Source organism: Cannabis sativa, chromosome 6 (assembly GCF_029168945.1).
Source record: "Cannabis sativa cultivar Pink pepper isolate KNU-18-1 chromosome 6, ASM2916894v1, whole genome shotgun sequence".
NCBI lineage: Eukaryota > Viridiplantae > Streptophyta > Magnoliopsida > Rosales > Cannabaceae > Cannabis > Cannabis sativa.
This window is the reverse complement of record NC_083606.1, coordinates 34,669,194-34,688,713: the sequence shown is the minus strand read 5'-3', so window position 1 is coordinate 34,688,713 and position 19,520 is coordinate 34,669,194.

Here is a 19,520-nt window from a genome sequence, read left to right as displayed (position 1 = left end):
TTTCTAATAAGGAAAAAATGATATATATATATAGAAAAAATATCATTTTTATACTTATAATTTATAAATAATTAAATATTTAACAAAATAACAAATTTTTGAATTTGAAAACATTATGGTAAGTATATCTATAAAAATATCTATGTTAATTTCAAATTTATTAATTATTTAATTTGTCATATAAGATAATTTTAATATAATATTTTAAATAAAAAGACAAAGTTATCTTTTAATTTAAAATATCTTAAATATCAAAATATCTAATCTTATAATTAAATAATAAATAAATATTAAAGAAGTTAACAAATTTTTAAATCTGACCATTAGAGGAAATATTTAAAAATTGGAAACAATCCAAAATAGAAATATTTAAAATTGGAAAAATTCCAAATTGAAAATATTTAAAATTGGAAACATTTCAATTTAGAAATATTTAAAATTGGAAAAATGAATTTTTGGGAAACAAACCCATGAAAAAATTGGATTTTTAGGAAAAAATCCATAAAATCGCAATTTTGGGTTTTTGCTGCCAGTAGGCTGCAACTGCAGCCAAAATAGGCTGCATGACACCCAATACGCGCGCGGAGCAGGTGGTGACGCCGAGAAAACTCGGCGCTTGCAGGGACTTTGACCGAGAAGCCTCGGTCAGCTGCAGGGTGCACGCCCAGACTTACGCGCGCAGATGGAAAGGCTGATCCGAGGGTCTGGTGCGCATGAGCACCACCCTTGAGAGCCTTGAATCCCGATTTTCAAAAATTCATATCTTTCTCGATTTTTATCGGAATCGAGTTCCGTAAAAAATAAAATTGCTTAATTTTTCACAAGGAATCCAAATAAAATATTTTCAAAAATTGAAAAAATATTTTTCATTGAAAACGAAACTGTACAACATCAACATTCATCAAACAACACATAAACCAACATGAAACCATCCAAATCAACACAGAACATATCAATCATCGTTTTAATTCATATTACATGAAAGTAAATCATTACCATGGCTCTGGTGCCAGTTGTTGGAAATTATTTTACCAGGATCTAGATTTACTAACAAGTATGTTGGATTAACAACCTAATATGAATTCTAAAACAATGAAAATAAACACATATAAAGTTAGAAAACCTTACAGTGGGTGCAGCGGAATAATATGACTCCTTCCGTTCAGATCTCTAGCCCTTGATTCCTTTCTGTAGCAGAGCATCACCAAGATCTGAACCTGGATCTTCTTTTCTCCTTCTTTGATGCATAAATTCCATAGTCTTCCATACTATGATTGAGATACCACTTGATGTGTGTGGGCACTACTCATCTCACAAGGATTTCGAAAATTCTCTCTCTTTTCTCTCTTAATTTCGTGGCTTTTCATGCATACAAGAGAAGAGAGCAAGGTTCCTTTATATAGGAAAAAGGGAGAGCACAACTTTCCAAATAAAACAGTTTCCTTAATTACTGTGTAATCAATTAAATACCTTATTTAGTGTGATCCACCACTTTCCCATTATAGCTAGGCTTTGATTAGCAATTACATGGCATTTAAAAAATAAAAATAATAATTGGGAAACACAAAGGAGTGCTCAGCCATAGAGGGAATATGGGCCTCACTTGGATTTTGCAGTTTCCTCAATTTTATTTTAATTTCTCCAAAAATGCCATTTTTCCAATTCTAATCATTTAAATGCCAAAACTAATTATTTAATAACTAAAATAGATTATTAAATAATATTTTCATTTAAAATAATTATTAATTAGACATACAAAGTCTCTTCATTAATAATTAAACCTAGAAACCCTTTTATTTACGATTTCATCCTTAAACTGTGAGAATTCATAAAGTAGACATAGTCTAACCTTTAGAATTATAATTGATTAATTAAAATCAATTAACTGAGTCTTACAAGCAGTATGGCCTCAACTAGTATGGGGACCATGGGTCTATATAACCGAGCTTCCAATAAGTCGAACCGAATTTACCAAGTAAATTCCCTAACTTATTAATTCCTCATTGAATCCACACTTAGAACTTGGAATTGCACTCTCAGTCATATAGAAACGCTCTATATGTTCCACGATATAGACACGTCATTAGTTATCCATTGTTATAACCCTAATGTGATCAATGATCCTCTATATAGATGATTTACACTGTACATGATTAAATTACCGTAACACCCTACAATGTATTTTATCCTTAAAACACTTAACCCTGTATAAATGATATTTCACCTAAGTGAAATGAGATCTCCACCATTTATCTTCGTTTGGTTAAGCTCGAAAGAAATCATCCTTTACTTCTATTTGCCAAATAAGAGCTATAGATTCCATATTTATGTTAGCGCTCCCCCACTCAATTGTATTACCGTGTTCCCAAAATGTATATATTGCCCAGACTAAAAATTAGGCTTAACTAACAAATCAAAGAACACGAATAATACTCTTGAAATTGAGCCTAACCATATCAGGATTTCGATCATGTGATCTAGGATCAACTTATGATATTGAATTGAATAGATATTTACGGTAAGTTTCAAAATCTAATTCAAAGTTCAATATCGGTCCATTCCGATGTATACTCCATACATCCGATACTGGTAAACTTTGCCAATGCCCTGGAAAGGACATAACACTTTTCCAAGGTGTAAGAATACCTATCGCTGATTATACCATGTCAGTCTAAATCCAGTGTTCTGACAAATTAGGGAATCTACTTTTGAACATATAATAAAGATTATATTCCACTGTGCTGACAACACTATAATCTTTAACCAACTCATATGTTCTGGACTTAAAAAGAATTCATACATTATATACACATATAATCATGAAATAAATCATGTGAACCATGCAACAGAAAATGTTATTTCTGATCTTTATTAATAAGTAAATCTGATTATATGAAATGAGTTTTATTTAGGGCATAAAACCCAACATCTATACAGTATGTACATATAATCATGAAATAAATCATGTGAACCATGCAACATTAAATGTTATTTCTGATCTATATTAATAAGTAAATCTGATTATATTGAAATGAGTTTTATTTAGGGCATAAAACCCAACAAACTCCCACTTGCACTAATATAAAACAAAAAGTGCGTTTCAAATAATCTCAACACCTTGATATACAAATCAAGTGTAGTAGTAGTAAACTCCTCGTAATAGGATCTGAATGGTTGAATTAACCACAACCTTTTCTCCACTATTACTCTTCCTTTAATCACAAAATCATTGATAATGTGAAATTCCTCTCTATATGTCTACTCTCTTGGGATACTGGATTCTATATCTTTGGCAACTACTTTTGGTTAATCAGGAAATTAACACTAGTAGTTTAAGGCAATTTGGAATGATGCCAAAAATGTATAGAACTTTCCTTAGACTGAATAAGTACCTTTCCTGCAACCTTAACATTCAGTCCCTCTCTGGTAGACCTAGAGACTTCAGATAGGTTTTTACACTTCTCCAAAATCATTATTCCACCCCCAGAGTAATCACCATCTTATCAGAAAGATTTACTAGCACAAAGGCAAATTTCGAAATCTGATATGGTGTAGTCTAAGAGTTTTAAACACACCCTTATAGACTAACATATAGTTCCTCTTCTTAATCTTAAGATTTACTTGATTGTCTTCCAATGTTCTTCTCCTGGATTAATCTGATACCTACTCATTACTCCCACTCAACAGCAGGTGTCTGGTCTAAGGCATACAAAAGCATATCTAAGACCTCTCACTGTTGATTTAAGAAATTCTTTCATGGCTTTATCTTTTCTGGAATAGTTGAAACTTTTCCTTAGATAAATAAAATCTATACCTTAGAAGTTGTGAAGCTTCTATAGATTGCCATTAGAAAGAAAATGCTTCAGCATCTTACTAAAGTAAGTTGCTTGCATTAGAGTAAGTAATTACCAGGTATACCACAAGCCATAGGTTTAGATAAACTCAAACCTATAATACTAGGAACAGGAAGTTTTGTTAAGTCCATTGAATGGACTTATAAACGAAAATTTCCTTTTATGTCCTTGTAATAGAAAAATTTAGGTTACTCCATGTGAATGGATTAAACCATAGTTCTATTGGCCTTCTTCTTAGTTTCTTATCTTGACAATCCATTACTTGTTTAAACTCACAATGGATTTTAATCACTAGTATCTCCCAAGTCATAAAGGTGAGTTCCTAGAAACTCTCCCACTACGACAAGGTACCGTGAATTATGTCGAAGAAAACTAAATGGTATTGATCTCTTCGGTTGTGACAAGACAACAGAGGCAGTGGGATCATCATATGTTATATAAGATGATAGAACACTTTGGAATCAAGAAAAATATCTCGTTTATTTGCTACTTGTTTTCAGACTTAGTCATTATCCTAGAAAAGTAGTATTTGTTTGAACAAACACTTTCTTATCTATTGACAATGGGATGGTCCACCCCTAATCACTTAGAATAGCTAACAAACCATGGTTAACAGTTCTAGCTTTTCTTAAGATTTTGATTAGGTCATCCATGAATCTAGTAATGATTTACATTAAGTATACAACCATTACATCATTCTGAAATTGTATTACCATAGAAGGATTTAGGCAACGACTAGTAACTAATCATCAACATGCAACTCGAAATTTCTGGGTAGGTAAGTTTGGATATAATTCAAAAATCAATTTAATGATCTTTGAATTGCATATCTACTAACTATTTCTCCACCCCTATCAGTTCGCAAGATCTTTAACCACTTACCTTAATGGTTTTAACCATTGCTAGAAATTAATGAAATTTTTCAAACATTTCAAATTTCTTTGCTAAAAGGTATAATCTAGAGTTATCGTTTTAAGAATACAACGAAAAACTCATATCCACCCCTGAATGTACATCCATCTGCGAATGAGATGAACTACTTTCAGTGGATATAGGCATATTAACTCTTTGCAGAGATTGATCTTGTCAAATCTACTGTGAACAAGATACAAATGCCATAGATTAATGAAAAATGTGGTTGAGTCTTTTGATGACATAGGTTTAGTTACATCCAAGAGTTTTTAGAATACTGCAAGTGGATCCTGGTCACAGAATACCTAACTCATATTCCTTACAGTTTGAATCCATTAATAAAAGATGGATATTAAACACTTGAGAAAGTGTAACTGTGTTGTATCTCGAATTAGAAATATTAGAAAATTTCTGTTTGGATTCTAAAATTAAAGTCAAAGACTTAAATTCAACCAAATATAATGAGTAATTCTTTCTTGGACCACCACTACTAATACAAACTCTAAGTCTGATTTGCCCATACAAGTAGGAGATTTCTAAGATTGAGGATTTATATCAATTGGGAATAGAATTTCGGGATTATAATCATATGCGTCATATAAAATGACATGAAATGATTTATAGACCATTCATCCAATGATATGTTTTGAAGCTAATTCGAAATGAATAAGCTAAGAGGAATTAGGATAATTTCGTTTATAAATAAGAATCCAACGATGCTTCGATTAGCGAAAGACAAAGTAATCTTATTTATGTAATCTTCTTGTTTCATATTGTAAAAATACTAGTCTAAGGTGTCATCAATTGATGAACAGCTAGATGTTGCATATACAATATTTATCTTTCGAGATCTTACACTAATGGTGAAAATCCATTAGGGATTTATCTCATTAGAAAAACAAACATGTTAGACCAACAATGAAGATTCGAAATTAAACTATAACTTAATAACAGAAAATAACATGGTTCAATATAAATTCATACACAATTCAGAAATTATAAACATATAGCAAGTAGGAATGACTAGTGAAAATACTAAAACATACAATCCTAAATAATTTCCAAGGTTTTCAACAAACTGATACAGTGTCCCGGTAGGCGAGAGTCAAAGCATCATTTATTGAATAGAGTTGTCAGCTCATCTAAAATAGAAACCATTCTAGCAACCTTTTATTTGATCAAAATAAGAATCCAACGTTGTCCCGGTAGGCGAGCGTCAAGGTTATTCTCATTTTATGAGCTTCCACCATTGTTTCATGTTTTATGAGTTTATCTCTAAGTAGTCACCGTAGGGGAGAGTCTAAATAGAAACGAAAACTCACAAAACACTTATCAAATGAAATCTTACGGTGTTAAATGCGTTCAACGAATAACCATCCATAGGGGGACGAAGTCTAGCGTCTCGAGGTTATATTGAAAACATTTAACTTTTGTAAGACCAACAATGGAGATCGAATATGTTAATAATAATCAAGCTCATTATTTAAAGTGAGTTGTATTTTCTTTGATTCTCTTTATTTAATTTATTTATTTTAAATATATGTTTATTTAAAATTTCCAATTTAGAAAGAAAAATTCTAAATATAAATTAAAATTTAATATTTATAAATTTTACTTAGATGGATATGAAAATAACATGAATTATTTCCATCTTAGTAATAATTTCGAATAAATATTTAGAAAAATATTCAATTTAAGTTGTTACAAAATTAATATAAATTAATTTACAACTCAAATTTAATTTTCTATAAATATATATTGCATTTCTAATAATTAAAGTATTTAAGAATACAATTTTCGAAAATGCATGTTAAAATAAAAAATTAATCCTGGAAAAATTATTCTAATTTAATGTTGGCCCAAAATTAATTAATAAAATTAATTTACAACAAAAAAATATAATTTTCCTATTTAATTAAATATATAAGAAAAATTTCAAATATTTAAGTATGATGATGAAAATCAACTTAAATATTAATTTTCTATTTAATTAAATACACTAGAAAAATACTTCAAGCAAAAATATCATCTATCTAGATTTTCCTTTGACTAATTAATTTAATTTCTAATAATATACTTTAATTCAATTTATTTTAAATTAATCAATAAATGAAAAAATCATTGATTTAAGTTGATCCAAGAATTAATTAAAATAAATAATTAATTTACAACTTAATCTATTTTTCAAGATAAAATTCGAAATTCTAGCATTTAAGAAATGCAATTTCGAAAATTGATTAATAAAATAAAGAAAAAATATATTTTGAAAATTATTTAAATTTAGTTGAAAAAATAAATTTCAACTAAAAATAATTTTCTATTTAATTAAATGTCATGAAAAAGAAATATTTAAGTATGATGATAAAAATCAACTTAGATATTCAATTTTTCAAATTAATTAAATGTATTAAATTCAAGAAATAAATAATTAAGTGTAGAGAAGGCTTAATTATTAGTCTCTAGTTTAATACTAGGAAAAATATACTTAAAATAAATTGTACCAAAATTAATTATATAAATAATTAATTTCACAATGTATAATATTTTCCTATTTAATATTAGAAATAATAAGTAGTCTAGAAATAACTATCTAGAAAATATCTTATTTGACTAAGTATCTTTTCAACAAAATTTGAAAAAAATATCTAATTTAAGTTGTATTAGAAAAAATCTAGAACTTAAATATTTTTTCAAATTTATATTTAATTAAATATCAAAAATTAAGTTGTAACCACTTAATTTGGAAATATTCCATTTTAAGTTAATATTCGAAAAGATATTAACTTAAAAAATATCTAAAGAATCTTAATAACCAATGCCTAAAATTCCTCAACTTAATTTTGAAATTTGAAATTCAAAAGATATTCAGATTTAAGTTGGTTAGTTGTAGATAACTAAATATCAACTTAAATAAGAATATTTAATGAAAAATTTAAATTAAGTTCCAGAAAGAATCTAGATGGTTATAATTCTATATTTAATTAAATACAAGAAAATACATATAGTTTAGCTTAGAATAAAGAATTCTTTAAACTATAATTTTCTTAAATTAATTTCAAAATAAATGAAATGAATTATGTTGCTAATCAATTTTATTAGGTTAAACTAGTGTAATTAACCTAGTACAGTTGTTCAAATCAGGAAAATGGGCCTTAACAATTGGGGTGGTTCATGTGAGGGGGTGCTGGGTTCAGTATGTCGTACCCACTTCTATGGCTCCTAACTCTCACACGAGGCCCAAAAGAGAAGAATTTAACCTTAATAAGAACAACTGTTATTAATTGAATACGCCCAATAACTAAATGGGCCTAAATAAATTCTATCAAGAACTATGATAATTTATTTTAGCAACAACAACCTATATGTATCTATAATCAAATTAAACACATAGGCTCACACAGGCATACTTTGGATGGGTCCTATCATGTTGCTAGGTCATACACAGATGAAAGAAGATTGTAAATATACCTGTTATAAATTATTAACTTGACCAAGGGAGCCATCAGATCATTAGATCTGGCAAAAAGTAACCATGGCTATTTGATATCAAGTAATAATAGGTTTTGAAAACTTACAAACAAGCTAAAACACATACTCCTGCAACAAGGTTAGCTGGATAGTTGGATGTAGGATTTATTTAATTTTAAATTAAATAATTAAATTCGAAATAATTAATTAATTAAAAAATAATTTTTCGAAAATTTTTTTAAAAAAAAAATTTGAATCATTAAAAATAAAAAAAAAAAATTAAATTTAAAATTAAACCTACAATTTTGAAAAATTAGGTTTCAACCAACCTAAATATCATTTCAAAATTTGCTAACTACTTTTAAAATTTAAATGTTATTTTATAAATAAAAATGAAATAAAAATTAGAAAAGATAAGTTAAATATCTTTTTCAGATTTTAAATTTAATTTAAATAAATAAAATAACAAAATTTAAAAGTTAGCAAAATATCTTACATCTATTTAAAATTACATGATTATAATTATCTTATTTTAAATTTAAATAAGAACAAAATATCTAAAAAAGATTTAATTTAAAAAATCTATATAAAATCTAACCTTAAATTTAAAATTAAGATAAGATATAATCAAATTTAAAAATAAAATAGATTTTTAAGCAAGAAGATAGATACTAATTCTATTCAAATTCAAATTACACTAATATCTTGAATTAAATTTAAAAAATATTAAATTAATTCAAAATGATAATTAGAATTGAATTAAGAATAGTAATAGTATAAATACAAAATTATACAAAAAATTGGAAGTTAATTCCATGAAAAAGCATGAAAAATCGAAGAAAAACGAAAAATTGTGAATTGTACGGACAGTTTTCGCGATCGCAGGAAAATTTCAGCACAGCTCCGATTTTTTCGAATCTTCAAAAAATCATAACTAATTCAAATAAAATTGAAATTGAGTTCTGTAAAAGGCTAACTTGCTTAATGTTTTCCATACTATCCAATAAAAATAATTCTAGAAACAGAATCGCAATTATTTTTTACGAAAATTTACAAACATCAATCAATCATCAAATAACACTCAATACAACATGATACCATCCAAAAACATACAAACAATCGTTTTAAAGTCCAAATTTCTTGCAAGTAAATCAATTACCATGGCTCTGAGGCCAGTTGTTGGAATTTATTTTACCAGGATCTTAGATCTACTCACAAGTATGTTGATTAACACCCTAAATATGAACTTTCTAAAACGATGAAATAAACACATATAAAGTTTAGGAAACCTTACATTGGGTGCAGCGGAATAATATGACTCCTTCCGTTCAGATATCTAGCCCTTGATTCCTTTCTGTAGCAGAGCATTATCAATATCTGAACCTGGATCTCTTTCTCTGAATCTTTGACGCTGAATCTCCTTTGCTGATGATCTTTCTTCACGATCTTCCTCACTATGATTGAGGTATCACTTGCTATGTGTGGGCACTACTCATACACTAAGGATTTCGAAATTATCAAGGAAGAAGAGAGAGAGAGAGTGGCGGCTAGAGAAGAGAGAAGAGGGTCAGGTTTTTCTGATTCAGAAAGTGTCAGAAGAAAAGTGTGTTTTTCCTGAAGCCTTCACTATCTATTTATAGCATTCCACTAGGGTTAGGTTTGAATTATATGGCATTAAAATAATGAAAAAATCAACTTAAAATACCTACAATAGGTGGCCGGCCATGCACTTAGTGGATTGGGCCTTGCTTTTTGCAATTTTGTAATTTTAACACCTTTTGTATCTGATTTTCTCAAAAATGCCAATTTCCTAATTCAACCATTTAAATGCCAATTCTAACTATTTAATAACTATAAATAATTATTAAATAATATTGTCATTTATCATGTTTATTAATTGAACCATACAAAGTATCATAATTAACAAATATGCCCCTATAAACTCTTTCTTTACAATTTCGCCCTTACTTAGTGAAAAATTCACAAATAGACATAGTCTAATTTGAGAATTATAATTGATTAATCAAAACCAATTACATGAGTCTTACAAGCAATATTATCTCAACTAGTGGGGGGACCATGGGTCTATATAACCGAGCTTCCAATAAGTAGATCAAGAATTTAGCACTAAAATTCACTAACTTATTAATTCTTCGTTTAATCCACGCATAGAACTTAGAATTGCACTCTCAGTATATAGAATGCTCTATATGTTCCACCATATAGACACATCATTAGTTATCCATTGTTATAATCCTAATTTGATCAATGATCCTCTATATGAATGATCTACACATTAAAGGGATTAAATTACCGTAACACCCTACTATGTATTTTATCCTTAAAACACTTGACCCCGTATAAATGACATTTCAGCTTATGTGAAATGAGATCTCCACCATTTATTTTCGTTTGGTCAAGCTCGAAGAAGATCATCCTTTACTTACTATTCGCCAGATAGAAGCTATAGATTCCATGTTTATGCTAGCGCTCCCACTCAATTGCACTACCGTGTTCCCAAAATGTACGTATCACCCTGACCTAAAAGTAGGCTTAACTAACAAATCAAAGAACACGAATAGCCTTTCAAGATTGAGCCTAATCATAACAGGATTAAGATCATTTGATCTAGGATCAACTAGGCGATATTGACTTGAATAGATATTACGGTAAGTTTAATAAATCTAAGTCAAAGTTCAATATCGGTCCCTTCCGATGCATACTCCATGCATCCAACCTGAGCTTTACTTTAACCAATGCTCTGGAAAGAACATAGCACTTCTCCAAATGCAAGTAAACTCTGTTGTAGATTTTCATATCAGTAAAACCCTATGTCTGATAATTCTAGGAAACTTTATTCACATAGTCATGTTTACTTTCCAATGTGTTGACGGCACAATAAACAGGATCAAGTATGTGAAAAGGGTTTCAGATGAATCTATACATTATGTACATATAATCATGAAATAAATCATGTGAACCATGAAACATTAAATGTTATTTCTGATCTATATTAATAAGTAAATCTGATTATATTGAAATGAGTTTTATTTAGGGCATAAAACCCAACAGGGACCCCCACCTTTCCTACTCCTGTTTATGATAGGGATGGTGGTGATTCCACCACAGATCAGAAAAGGAAAGTTACTCCTGCATCTGGTGGCTCAGGGCAAAGCAAGTGGTTCCGTGCGAACCAGGGTAGAGGTGGACGCCAGAATTACTCTTACCCTGAGTGCCCACGCTGCAAGAAACATCACCTGGGAGAATGCAACTGGAAGACATGCTTTTTGTGTGGGATGATGGAGCATTTCAAGAAAGATTCCCCTCAGACAAAGAAAGAGGAGCCGAAAGCTGAGGTAAAACCGGTTCCTGCTCGAGTGTTTGCCATCACCCAAGCCGATGCTGCAGCCAGTCCTTCTGTTGTGACAGGTGAGCTTCCCGTCAACAACTCTTTGTATACTGTATCATTTGATTCGAGAGCTACACGTTCATATGTAGCTAAGAGAATAATTGACCTTTTGGGTAGGCCTTGCGATGTTTTAGAAAGAGGGTTTGGAACCCTAATGCCTAGCGGAGAGTTAGTTATCTCTAATAGGCGCATTAGGTCTATGCCGGTTAGGATCAAGGATAGGGAGTTGAGTGCTAACCTTATAGAACTGGAATTAACTGAGTTTGACATCATACTTGGGATGGTTTTTTCTGTCCAAGTATTCAGCCAGTATAGATTGTAAACGGAAAATGGTGACTTTTCAGCCAGAAGGTGAAGATCCATTTGTTTATGTTGGATCAGTTCAGGGGTCTCGGATCCCGATTATTTCTGTATTGAGGGCTAGAGATTTACTACACAGTGGATGTGTAGGATTTTTAGCAGTGGTGATAGACTCTACCAGACTCGAAACATTTGGGTCTGAGGTAGTCAGAGTGGTAAAAGACTTTCTTGACTGTTTCCCGAGGAATTACCGGGATTGCCGCCGCAACGAGAAATTGATTTCGTAATTGATCTGGCACCTGGAGCCAAACCTATTTCTAAAGCTCCATATAGGATGGTTCCAGCAGAACTCAAGGAGCTTAAGTTACAACTTTAGGGGATAATTGATATTTGGTTTATCCGACCCAGTGTATCGCCCTGGGGAGCTCCAGTTTTGTTCGTGAAAAAAAAAAGATGGTTCCCTTAGAATGTGTATTGATTATCGGGAGCTAAACAAGTTGACAATTAAGAACAAGTACCCATTACCCAGAATCGATGATTTGTTCGATCAGCTTCAGGAAAAGACAGTGTTTTTGAAGATTAATCTGCGATCTGGTTATCACCAACTCAGAATCCGGGAAGAAGACATACCAAAGACTGCTTTTCGAACCAGATATAGGCACTATGAGTTTCTGGTAATGTCATTCGGATTGACTAATGCTTCTGCGGCCTTTATGGATCTCATGAATAGGGTATTCAAGGATTTCCTCGATAACTACGTTATAGTGTTTATCGATGACATCCTTGTATACTCTCAGTCAGAAGAGGAGCACGAGCATCATCTTCAAATGGTATTGCAGCGACTTAGGGATCATAAGTTGTATGCAATGTTTAAAAAGTGCGAATTCTGGTTGTCTGAGGTATCTTTTTTGGGACATATTTTCGGAAAGAGTGGAATTATGGTTGATCCAAATAAGATTGAGTCAGTGAGGAATTGGCCGAGGCCAAAATCTGTGACGGAGGTTCGAAGTTTTCTCGATTTAGCAGGGTATTATTGACATTTCGTCGAGGGATTATCTAAAATCTCTATGCCCCTAACTGAATTGACTAAGAAAAATGAGAGATTTGTGTGGTCAAACAAGTGTGAAACAAGTTTTCAGGAGTTGAAGCAACGTTTGATGACAGCTCCAGTGTTAGCTTTGCCATCAGATCAAGAGAAATTCGTTGTTTATTGTGATGCATCCAGACAGGGTCTGGGATGTGTTCTGATGCAAGCTGACAGAGTTATAGCTTATGCCTCTCCTCAACTGAAAGATTATGAGCAGCGCTATCCAACTCATGACCTTGAGCTTGCTGCTGTGGTTTTTGCTTTGAAGATATGGCGGCATTATTTCTATGGTGAAAGATGTGAGATTTATACCGATCATAAGAGTCTCAAGTACTTTTTCACCAAGAAAGATTTAAATATGAGGCCAATGTTGTGGCTGATGGGTTGAGTAGAAGGGGTCCCGGGCAGGTTTGTAGCACGGTTTTGATAGCCCATCAACTAGCCTCTGAAATGGTTAGTGCAAGGATTGAGCTTGTAGTTGGGGAATTGCACAACTTGACACTTCAATCTGATCTATTAGAGAGAATCAGAAAAGCTCAACTAGAAGATCCTGATTTAGTTAAAGTTTGAGATGAAGTAATGGTTGGTCGGCCTAGAGACTTTTCAGTCTCAAATAGTGGAATGTTGTTGTATAAAGCTAGAGTTTGTGTTCCTGGTATTGAGGAGCTTAAGAAAGAGATACTTGATGAAGCTCACACCACACCTTATTCACTGCATCCGGGAACCACCAAAATGTATCAAGATTTGAAACCCTACTTCTGGTGGTATGGGATGAAAAGAGATGTGGTGGACTATGTGTCCAAATGCTTAACCTGCCAGCAAATCAAGGTTGAACATCAAAGGCCGGCAGGGTTATTGCAACCTTTGGTCCTTCCTGAGTGGAAGTGGGAGGACATTGCAATGGATTTTGTAACTGGATTGCATAAAACCACAGGAATGTATGATTCAATATGGGTTATAGTGGACAGATTCACAAAGTCAGCTCACTTTCTGCCAGTAAAAGTTACATATTCAGTGGATCAGTACGCTGAACCATATGTAAAGGAGATAGTTCATCTCCATGGAGCCCCTAAATCTATTGTTTCAGATAGGGATCCAAAGTTTACATCGAAGTTTTGGGTGAGTCTTCAGAAGGCTATGGGTACCAAATTAAAGTTCAGCACAGCCTTTCACCCTCAGACAGATGCTCAGTCAGAAAGAACAATTCAGATACTGGAAGACTTACTGCGAACCTGTGTTATGGACTTTGAGGATCATGGCATAAGTACTTGCCTTTGATTGAGTTCTCCTACAACAATAGCTACCTGAATACAATAGGGATGACTCCCTATGAGATTTTATATAGTAGGAAGTGTCGCTCCCCTATTCATTGGGACGAAACTGGAGAAAGGAAGTACTTGGGTCCAGAACTAGTTCAGAGGACCAATGAAGCTATTGATAAAATCAAGGCTCGGATGCTTGCTTCTCAAAGCAGGCAGAAAAGTTATGCTGATCCGAAGTGCAGAGATGTCGCATTTCAGGCAGGGGAACATGTTTTCCTGCGGGTTTCACCAATGAAGGGTATTAGGCGCTTCGGGAAGAAGGGTAAGATAAGCCCTAGGTTCATTGGGCCATTTAAGATACTTGAGAAGGTCGGGCAGGCAGCGTATCGGCTAGCCTTCCCACCAGCGTTGTCGGCTGTTCATGACGTATTTCATATTTCTATGTTGAGGAAATACGTGTCAGACCCGACTCATATCTTGAGTTATGAAGCCCTTGAACTGCAATCAGACTTATCCTATGAAGAGCAACCTGTACAGATTCTTGATAGAAAAGAAAAGGTTCTTCAGAACAAGACCATTGCTCTAGTTAAGGTGCTTTGGAGGAACAGTAAGGTGGAAGAAGCCACCTGGGAGTTGGAGTCTGATATGAGGACTCTACATCCAGAGCAATTCAGGTTAGATTTCGAGGACAAAATCCTTTTAACGGGGGGATATTTGTAATGACCACTTTAGTAATGTTGGATTAGTAAAGGCAATTAGCACTAATTTTTGTTAATTTTATAATTATTTATGAATTTATTTATTTGTGAACCTCAATATTATAAATGAATATTAGAGTTATAATTTCTCAATTCCGGAGATTTTATTAAACCCTAGGGGTATTATTTGGCTTATATGTGAAATATGTTATTTTTGTAAATTTTGCTCGGCGACAACGGAAAATGCGATGGATGGCTAGTTTGATCACATGGGTAAGTTTAGAACCTTATTTCTTAGTGGGAAATATTTGAGAGAAAATAAAATACCGGGATTAGACGGGGTTATAGAATTTGACCATTTTACCCCTAGTTTTGGAAATGCCTAAGTTGTAGGCTTAAGGTTATTTTTGTAATTTGCTAAATAGGTGATTTGGTGGCTGCCTAGGGTGTGGACACCTGTCCATTTTATTGAGCACGTAATTAATTGGGGATTATCTCTTTTTCATTTGAAGAAAATAGAGGAATAAGGAAAAAAAGTCAAAAATTCAAGAAAGCTATCTCTTTCTCTTTTTCTCTCTTTCCGCTGAAGCAAACCAGGGGGATTTGTTGCTAAAATTGGTATTTTCAGCAAGGTTGGAGGAGGATTCAAGCAAAGGTAAAACCCTAGAACTCTTGAGCATGTTTTTGAAGCTTTTTCTTTAGGTTGAATATGTGAATTTTGTTAAATAGGGGCTATTAGGGTTAGGTTTGTTTAAGGTTTGATTTTATAGGTTCATCTGAGTTGAGTATAGCATTGAGCAGCTGGTTTTGATGTTTGGTTTTAGTTTTGTCGAAGTTTAAGCTTTGAGTTCAAAGCTTTGAACTCTAATGGCATAAATTGATTCATTAGGTATTTCTGTGAAATTATGGTTGGAAAATATTGTCTATGCATTGTTTAGGTACTCTGGAAAGTTTAGTAGCATTTGGTGGAAAATTGAGCAAGAGGTGAAGGGTTTGGGGAGAACTGGTGCAAAACGGCTAGCCGGTTTTGCCAGACCTCTAAAACCTAGCCGGTTTTGGCAAGATTCCCAAACACTTCATTTTCTCAATTTTTGTCCATTTCAGTGCCATGGTTGGGTGTTTCCCTAATTCCAGAGTTTGGGTAACCCCTAGAAAGTGTTGCAGAACTTAGGTTTATGGTTTTGGGTTTCCCGGGTTTAGGTTTTTGTTCGTGTAACTTACCCAGTTTCATAATGTGATTAGGTTATCCATCTAGCGCGAGACTTTCTGTTCAGGTCGGCCAGCACACTTGAATTTGGAAAGAAGGTAAGAACTGAATATAATGTGTGATATCAATATCTGAGTGTATGTATATGTTATGTGTATATGCATGCTTAAAATTTTAGTTGCACTACTAATACTTATACGGTTAAGGTATGGAGTGTATTGGTATAGTGATTGTTGTCTGAAAGTACCGTGATACTAGCATAAGTACGGAGAAGTACTGAGTATGTGTGGTACATCACTCAGAGGTACTCAGTGTATGAAATAAACCCTACCAACACTCGTACAGAGAGGTACGTAGTGTATGTGGTATAGTGGTTATACCCTAGTATAGAACGTTCTTACTCATGTGTTGAGCCTTGTAAATAGGTGTATGGGCGCCTAGATACAAGTCATATATTATATGATATGTTATATGCTTTCTTACTGAGTCTGTCGACTCACAGTTCTGCTTCCATGTCTAGGTAAAGGAAAGGCAAAAGCTGAATAGGAGTGAACCTGAGCTCGGATGAAGTTGTACATGTCGAAGCGACCCGGCCTGGAGTGTTCGGTCTCAGGACATCTGGGGTTATATTTTGTAGTCGCTGTGCGACCTGGATTATATGTATTTTGAGATATTATATTTTAAAAGTTTGTAAACAGGATCTCGGTACTTGTAAATAGTTTTGTATATTATAAAGTTTATTAATTAATATAAAAGTTTTAATTTGACACGTTTTTCAAGAAAATTCTTTGATTAGCAAAGACAGCACTGTAATTGAAAAGGCACTGTAGCGTGCCTTAGCATTAGGGCGTTACAGATAAGTTTACCGTTTCACTCCTCAATGTATTTTATCCTTAAAACACTTAGCATCCTGTAAATGATATTTCAGTGAACTGAAATATAATCACTGAAACAAGAGCTCTTCCATTTACCTCTATTAAGCCAAGCTTAAAGGAAATCATCGTTTTACTTCTATGTCCTGATAGAAGCTATAGATTCCATATCTATGTTTAGCGCTCCCACTCAATCACACTACCATGTTCCCAAAATGTACGTATCACCCTGACCAGAAAGTAGGCTTAACAAACAAATCAAAGAACATGAATAGCACTCTTGAGATTGAACCTAAGCATGTCAGGATTAAGATCTTTTGATCTAAGATCAACTAGTGAATTGACTTAGAAAGATACAACGGTAAGATTATAATATCTTTACCAAGATCAATATCGGTCCCAGTCCAATGCATACTCCATACATTCGAAACTAGCATACTTTGCCAATGTTCTGTAAAGAACATAACACTTATGCAAAGTGTAAGTACACTTCATCGCTGATATCACATCAGTGTAAATCCAATGCACTGATGAAACAGGGACTTTGTCTTTTGAAGCATATAATCACAATCACATTCCAATGTGTTGACATCACTGTAATTGTAAATTACTATATGTTCTGGACTTAACAGATTTTGTATATATTAAACCATAAACATGAAAACTAAATGTAAACATAAATGACTTCTAATCTTTTATTAATAACAAATCAGATTAGATTGAAATTGGTTTTATTTAGGGCATAAAATCCCAAAAAACATAAAACAAGTAGTGCATTTCAATCAATCTATTGTCTTGATCTTCCGATCAAGTGTAGTATATTTGACTCAACCCAAATTTCTGGAACTGTAAGTCTGTGGTAAGCTACTGCTTTATCCACCATTACTTCCTTTGTGTTCATAAAACATTATGCAACATTATTTGTTATATGCATTACTCATCAAGGGATACTGAACTCCTTACTGCTTACAAAGTGCATATGAATAAACAGAAGACATATCTCTCATTCTTTTCAAGAATGAAATAGAGATAACAAAGTGTAGAATTTTCTTCAGTTGAATAACTTTCTGGTAATTTCAAATTTACAAAGTTATATATATCTTCACTGATGGAGCTTGAATTATTATAGATGAGTTTTAATACTCTTCTAGAATAACTCCTCCACCCCCAGAGTAACCACCATCTCAGATTCTTTATGAGTTGGTGTAGATATAAGGACTTCTAACATATACATCCCTATAATCTAACATATAGCTCACTTTCATAAATCTTTCTTGACTTTCCTTTACTGTTCCTTTTGATTACATTCCAAATGGCTCCCACTCAACAGTAGGAGTCTGGTTAAATTCATACATAGAAGTACATTTAACCTCTTACTATTGTTTTCAGGGATATCTTGTTGTGATGTTTATTTTAGTCTGAAACTGTAAGTTCCTTCTAGACTAAGTCAACAACATAGCAATGTTGTATTAACATTAATTTAAAATACTTGCTTAAGATTAAGTAATCATTTGAGATACCATAAAACATTTCATGAGGATTAGGAATTTTCTTGCCTAAGTCATTCGAATAGAGTATGCAAGAATTCTACTCTCTTATTCTCATAATTCTGATAAGTTATTTATATCCATATGAATGGTTAGATTTACTTTCTCAGTTGTAGTCTAAAGTTCCTATCACAAGTGTCAACCAAATGAAGATGGGTTTAGAATTTTAAAATTCTCCCACTCAAATATGGTAGTGTGATACAATGTCAAAGAACTTTGTTAGTATCAATTTCTATTACAACAGTAAATATTAATTGGAACATAAATTAAGATCAAGAATATACTCTGATAATTGGCTAATTTATTATATTTAATCCATGTTTAAAATATGTGTGCCATAGAGTACTGTAGTGTATTGAGTATAGTCTAGAGTTCAAAATGAACTACATATTTAAATAGTATAGTCCACCCCTAAGTATATAGAGATCATGATCCACCCCTAAGGGATATAGAGATCATGGTCCATCCCTTACTGATATAGAGATCATGTGGAGTTATGAATATAATCCAGAGTTCAATAGATATAAAAGATCGTTGAACTGCATATTATTCTTAACTTTTTCCACCCCTATAAGATCAAAAGATCTTTCTATTAAATAAATTCTTAATAATTGTTTTTAGAATTAGCACTTTTTCATAAACATAGAATTGAGATTCTAAGTGTTTGTGTAGTATTAACTCTTTGCAGAGTTGAATATACTATAGAATTTGTGTCAATAATAAAACACATACATATACAAATATTAAAACATATAAATATAATTGGAACTGGCATACACAAGATAAAGTAAATAAAGCTCAATTCATAAATGCAATTCATTTTAAAAATAGAAAACTTTATTATAAAATTCTCCAAAATAAAAAGAATTGTCTGCAATAATATGAAAAATAGGGAATAAAATCC